Here is a 6,256-nt window from a genome sequence, read left to right as displayed (position 1 = left end):
GAGGTGATGATGACCGTGATACAAGAGAGGAGGATGATCATGAGATAGGAGATATAGATATTGAGGCCATTACCCGTGAGGACGAGCCTACCATTAGTGATGTTGATTTCGATGAGCACATGAGTAGCACAAGTGGTAGTGGGTTGAATGTATTTGTAAATCTAAACACTTGTTTGGATTCTGAAGTAGATAGTTTGGCAAGGGTTGATCTCATTGAGGATGAGATTGAACCATAGCCCATCGTTGATATTGGAAAAACTATTTTACATATTGTCTCATTCTCCTCACCTCACTTAATTTTTGTATATATGGGTTTGCAAAAAAGCATTGATGTTTTTGTTAAAATTATGTGCTTTGGTAATCATGGGCAATGTTTGGAAAGCAGTGATGTATATTTACCAGCTTACACCAAAATCTCACTTTCTATATTCTTTGTTTTGCATCTAAATACATGTCTAATTCTCACTGTAGATGTACTAATAGACGTGCTAATACATGCACAAATAGATGCATTGATAGACACAGTGTTAGATGTGCCCATATTTTCTCAGTGTAGACGTGTTAATAGATGCGTCAATACATGTACAAATAGACATGCTATTAGACGCACTGTCAAATGGACTCGTAATTTCTCTATTCAAGCAATGCCTATAGACACGCTTGCTATTTTGCACATCTATCAAGTGCGTCTATAGTTGCTTTGTGTTGTTGTGACACTGGATGACTCAACAAAAAAAACCCTAAAAATCTTTACTTAATTAAACCACTTGAACCAAAGTACATCAAAGTGGATCCAAAAGATCTTGAAAGAGATTGAAAGACTACAAAAAGAAAGGCACTAGATGACTCAACAAAAAGCTTTTCTAAAAATCTTGAAGAACATAAAACATTGAAATCTCTCAACACACATGCACTAAATCCATACATGGCAAACCTCATAAAGAACAAAAGCCTTCTAAGCGCTACAATACTATGTCTTCAAGAATTGCACATTAACACCTCTAGAATCATATGTATGCCAAAATTTGAAAGCATCCAAAAAAATGACGGAGTGGGGATAGCCACATGTTACAAAGATGACGTGAATCTCCTCCATGAAGATTACATTTATGAAGGCAATTCCCAATGCATGCTAATAATTTTCTCAAGCAAAAACTTAAAGAACTTTGCAATTATAAATGTCTACAAGTCACCATTGGCAACAACCAAATCACTTATAACTTCATTTGCTAACAATTTTCTCAAGCAAAGACTTAAAAAACTTTGCATTTATAAATGTCTGCAAGTCACCATTGGCAATAACCAAATCACTTATAACTTGAATAGGAAAATTACTTGAAAAAATTTGGAGACTTCAACATTAACATTGACGAAAACAACTACAGCACATCAAACCTAAAAAACTTTATGAACAAAAACAACTTCCTTGAATTGATTCAACATCCAACAGCTATCCATGGAACAACTATTGACCAAATATGAGAAACAATATAGGAAAACACATAATCTTTGGTACAAAGTTCATCTACTAGTCCGACCACTCGCTTCTCTATGCTACCTTGAACCTCTCTTAAGGAGGGCAGGCCTTATGAATGAAATTCAGCTTGTTCTTTTGGAAGAGTCCCTTATGGTATCCCAAAAAGTCCCTTGTGGGACCCTAAGTATTGAAACTTTATTCCAACGAACAGTCCGTATTGAAACTTTCTACCCAAATTAAATTAATCCTTTCATATTGAAGAAGCACACTTTGGTGATATCATGCATGACCTCGTAGATGACCCCATTGTCTCTCGCAATGTCTACAAGTCACCATTGGCAAAAAGCAAATAGGAAAATTACTTGAACAAATTTGGAGACTTCAACATTAACATTGACGATAACAACTACAGCACATCAAACCTAAAAGACTTTATGAACAAAAACAACTTCCTTGAATTGATTCAACATCCAACAACTATCCATGGAACAACTATTGACCAAATATGGGCAAACAATACAGGAAAACACACAATCTTTGGTACAAAGTTCATCTACTAGTCTGACTACTCGCTTCTCTATGCTACCTTGAACCTCTCTTAAGGAGGACAGGCCTTATGAATGAAATTCACCTTGTTCTTTTGCAAGAGTCCCTTCTGGTATCCCAAAAAGTCCCTTGTGGGACCCTAAGTATTGAAACTTTATTCCAATGAACACTCTGTATTGAAACTTTCTTCCCAAATTAAATTAATCCTTTCATATTGAAGAAGCACACTTTGGTGATATCATGCATGACCTCATAGACCACCCCATTGTCTCTCGCCATGTCTCATGATAGATAACCAAAAGTTTTATTTAAGAGGGGATTCTATAGCACCCACTGAAGCAGGTTATTTGCTCCCAGTGAATGATGGACAACCACCATAACACTTCGTCTGTGTTAGCTCGATGGAGCTTGCAAGGGCACACAACACTCGTGACTAGTGGATCAGGAGGCATCGGGTAACCAAAGATTGTCTTCTCTTGACTATATGTGTAATTTTTCTAGGTGAGTGTTTCTCATACAACAAGTGCACAAGTGAGATAGATAGATGTCTAGTTGCGAATCACATGTTGTGCACTTGCAGAAGGGCGATAATAGAGGAGCTGGCCGGCGGTCTCGGAGCATCCGTGTATATGTGCTTGCACAGGCGCACATTTAAACTAGTGTTTAAAGCAGTTCAAGGAAGCTGGATTGAAGGTGGAAGGCTCAGTTTGCGATGTGAATTCAAGCAAGGTGAGGATTAAGCTGTTGCAAGATGTTGCTCTACATTTTGGGAATGCGCTGGATATCTTGGTAAGCTATGATGAGCAAACATTTCCCCTTGATCCTTGTTGTGGCAAAGAGTCTAATGGACTGTGGATGATTGACTATTGAAGCTCATATTAGAAGTTTGATCACTCCTCTGTCATCTGTTTTTGTTCATCAGGTTAACAACATCGGCACCATAAAAGTGAAACCAACCCTTGATGTCACGCCAAAAGAATACGCGTTCCAAATGTCTATGAACGTAGAATTTGCATACCACTTGTCTCAACTGAGCCATCCTTTGCTCAAGGCTTTGGATTGTGGAAGGATCGTCTTCATCAGCTCCATTGCCGGCCATCTCATCCCAGATTCCTGTAGCATATACTTGATGACATAAGGTCATTCATCTTGGATCTTCAGTGTTTGCTTGGGTCTCCTGTTCTTGTATCATATGTTGCTGCTACTCAGAGATATAAATCATCTGGTGTTGTTGTTTGTTCATGGTGGCAGTCGTGATGAATCAGATGATGAAGTCTTTGGAGAGTGAATGGGTTAAGGATGGGATCACTGTGAACACAGTAGCATCGGGCATTATAAAGACAGAGTTATCTAAAGTGGTAAACTCTCTAGAAACGAGTGCATGAGTGTGTGTCTAGCTAGAACATATTGTAGCTTTGATGCAACAGGTGAAGAAAGTTAAAGATGAGAATGATGTGCAGTTGGCCTTGGAATCAAAGTTCTTGCCTTACATTCCATTTGGCTGGCAAGGGGAGTCGAGAGAGGTAGCCGTAGCTGTGGCATTCTTCTGCTGCCTGCCATGTGCGAGCTTTTGCACCGGCCAAGCTCTCGTGTCCGATAGCGAAACCACCATCTGTCCCATCTTTGTTTCAGAAGCGACAGTGGGAGTAGCTCAGGCGGTAGGGTGTTTGTCGACTTGAACCATGTCCTCATTCGAATCCTCATGGATGACTCCTTGCTGCCTCGGAGCATAGATCTGTGCCCGTGTACAGTGTATGGAGTGGCTGGGTGGGTGTGTATAGTGTATGACTGGGTGGGTGGGTGTGTACAATGTATGACTGAGTGGATGTATGAAAAAAAAAAACCTCTCCCTGCCTTGAGTGTATGAGTGAGTGGGTGTGGGGGTGTGAAAAAAAACAACTCTCCATGCCGTGTGCTTTACAAAGATTTGAGCAACAAGGTGAATTGATTCAATAGGCCTTCCCCTTGGAATAAATGTAAGGACATTTCATGTATCAAATTGATGTCTGTGTATGTAGTATCATGTGGTCCGACTAGTATGCGAAAGTCCTTTTGGTTGATTTTGTTTTTTGTTTTTATGTTGCACCAGATGTGGTCCAAACCGTAGATTGTTGTTGGCCCTTGGCTCAACATGTACATATTTTGGTTGGCCATAAGGTCTTCAAGTCATGCCATTTGGGAGGTTTTTTTGGTATTGTCAATGTTGAAATCACTGAGGGCATATGTTGTTGTTGCTAGTGGAATGAGCTGTGGTAGCTCATGCATCATTTGTAGTAGATATTCCACTTTTGTTTTTGGCATTTTGTAAGTGTTAAGTATTTTGATTTTTTGTTTTTCTTTGTTCTCAAACATTGCTAGCTGGATCTGGCACTTCTCATCACCGATGTGATTCTCTTGGGTGAGACGTAGCTCGTGCTTGTGGTATGTTGCAATGCCCACACCGTTGTTCCTGCAGATGCTAAGAAGAGGTGGGAAAGATGTTGGATCACCAATTATTGTTCTTGTCTCTTGTAAGCACAACACAGTTGTCATCTCCAAAATTCCTGAGGGTGATATATCTTGTGCGTGATGCAACAAAGATCGTGTGTTGTGTGTTAGGAGTAGCGAGTGTTTATTGTTTGTGTTGTAGAGCACAACCTTTTCGAATGACCACTTGCATGTGTCCCTTAGTCTTGTGATTTCCTGTTTGACCATGGGGTCGACTTTAATGTGCTTTTGTTCTATCCGTGATACAACGATACAACGTAAAGCTTCGATGGCTCACAAACGTGAGACAGCGTAGTGTAAACCAGCCCATGTGCATGAATTCCTTTTGGGTCAAATGCGACTGAATGCATAGTTAGTCCGTGCAAGCAGTGGACTATTCTTGCTATCGCGGGCCACACCGAGAATTGTTTCCTTGTAGTTGTGTTGATGTGGTTCTTCCCATTCAGAACTCTCTTGTGTCTTGCAGGATCAGGGTCCAGTTTCTTGGAGTGTCAGCTTTGTATAGATGTCTATTTTTGGAACGAGATCTTGATCTAGAGCACAAGTCATTGAAGAGCATCTAGATGATCCTTGGACTCCCCTCAGTGTTACTGTCCATGAACACTCCATTTGCACCATTAGCAATCCCATCAGCGACATCCAAGTTATCGGAACAGATCTCTATGATCATTCCTCGTTTCAGTTGAAGCTCACCATGAAGCCCCACTGTAAGTCGTTTGTCTGATGGCACCCTTACTATTTTGTTGCATGTTCTATGATGTATGTCTTTTGCTAGAAGCACGTGCGGTTCTATCCGAATGGCATTCAAAATGTAGTTGTTATGAATGTCCTTTACGGCATTTGTGTAGAAGAGGTGAGGTACTAAATCCTTTTCCAGAGGTACCTTTAGGTGAAAATTGTTCAAATTCTTGATGTCGTTATTTGTTTGGCTTCATGTTCATATTTTGTTGAGCAGTGCGAGAAACTGCTTGTCTTTTTGTCACATGGGCTATTGCAGCTCATAGTAAAGTAGCATGCTTTTCCAAAATGAAGCATGGATGAGGGTGTGTTTTTGTCATTGAAGATCCATGAATCCTTTGTTGGGCTTGCTTGGTAAAGGTCTCCACATAGTGAACATCAACTCCACCAAAAGGTTGGTCATGATTGTGTTTGATTTCTCTCATTTAGCAGTCTGCAGTGGCAAATGTGTTGAGCCCCCCACCAGTGATATCTTATCAATTACTAGTATTTGCACCTCTCTAAACGATTCTAAAAGTTTTTGTAGTTTTTCTCTTGAAAGAGATGCTCAAGAGATGTGTATGCCGATGATAATAGTGGAAGGAGGAGTGCTCCATGTATCATCATTCCCCCTATTGCATGAGCAGCTCTACCAGTGTAAGGGAGTAGCAGTGCTCTGGGTAGATCAATATCAGATGTTTGTTTATGTGAGTAGAAGCATAGTAGTGCCTACACCAATAGTAAGAGCGTGAATGTTTTACCTGTGCCTGCCTCTCTGGATAAAAGCAAGTGAAATTGACTGCTAGGATTGTTTATTTTCTTGAGCATGATGTCGTTGATGATCGAGCATTGCTTGTTCTTCAGCATTTGAAGGAGGGCATAGTACTACTTATTTGGTATCGTAGTTTGAGAGATGTGACGCTGGTCGCGTTGCATTTCTTGCCTTTCATTTATATTCATTTCTAGTGTGAGATCAAATTTCTCTCCACTTGTTGAGGGTCCTTCTGCATTGCTGCAACTTGTTGTGGA

General features: G+C 40.3%; 1 pseudogene; it reads left to right on the top strand.

Moving 5' to 3' along the window:
• Nucleotides 1-2,386: 2,386 nt before the first annotated feature.
• Nucleotides 2,387-4,592, top strand: LOC147904707 (tropinone reductase homolog At2g29330-like; annotated as a pseudogene).
• Nucleotides 4,593-6,256: the final 1,664 nt, after the last annotated feature.

This window comes from Dipteris shenzhenensis, chromosome 2, assembly GCF_047967505.1.
Source record: "Dipteris shenzhenensis isolate YYH24624 ecotype China chromosome 2, Dip_SZ_1.0, whole genome shotgun sequence".
Lineage (NCBI taxonomy): Eukaryota > Viridiplantae > Streptophyta > Polypodiopsida > Gleicheniales > Dipteridaceae > Dipteris > Dipteris shenzhenensis.
This window is presented reverse-complemented; position numbering and strand designations above follow the sequence as displayed.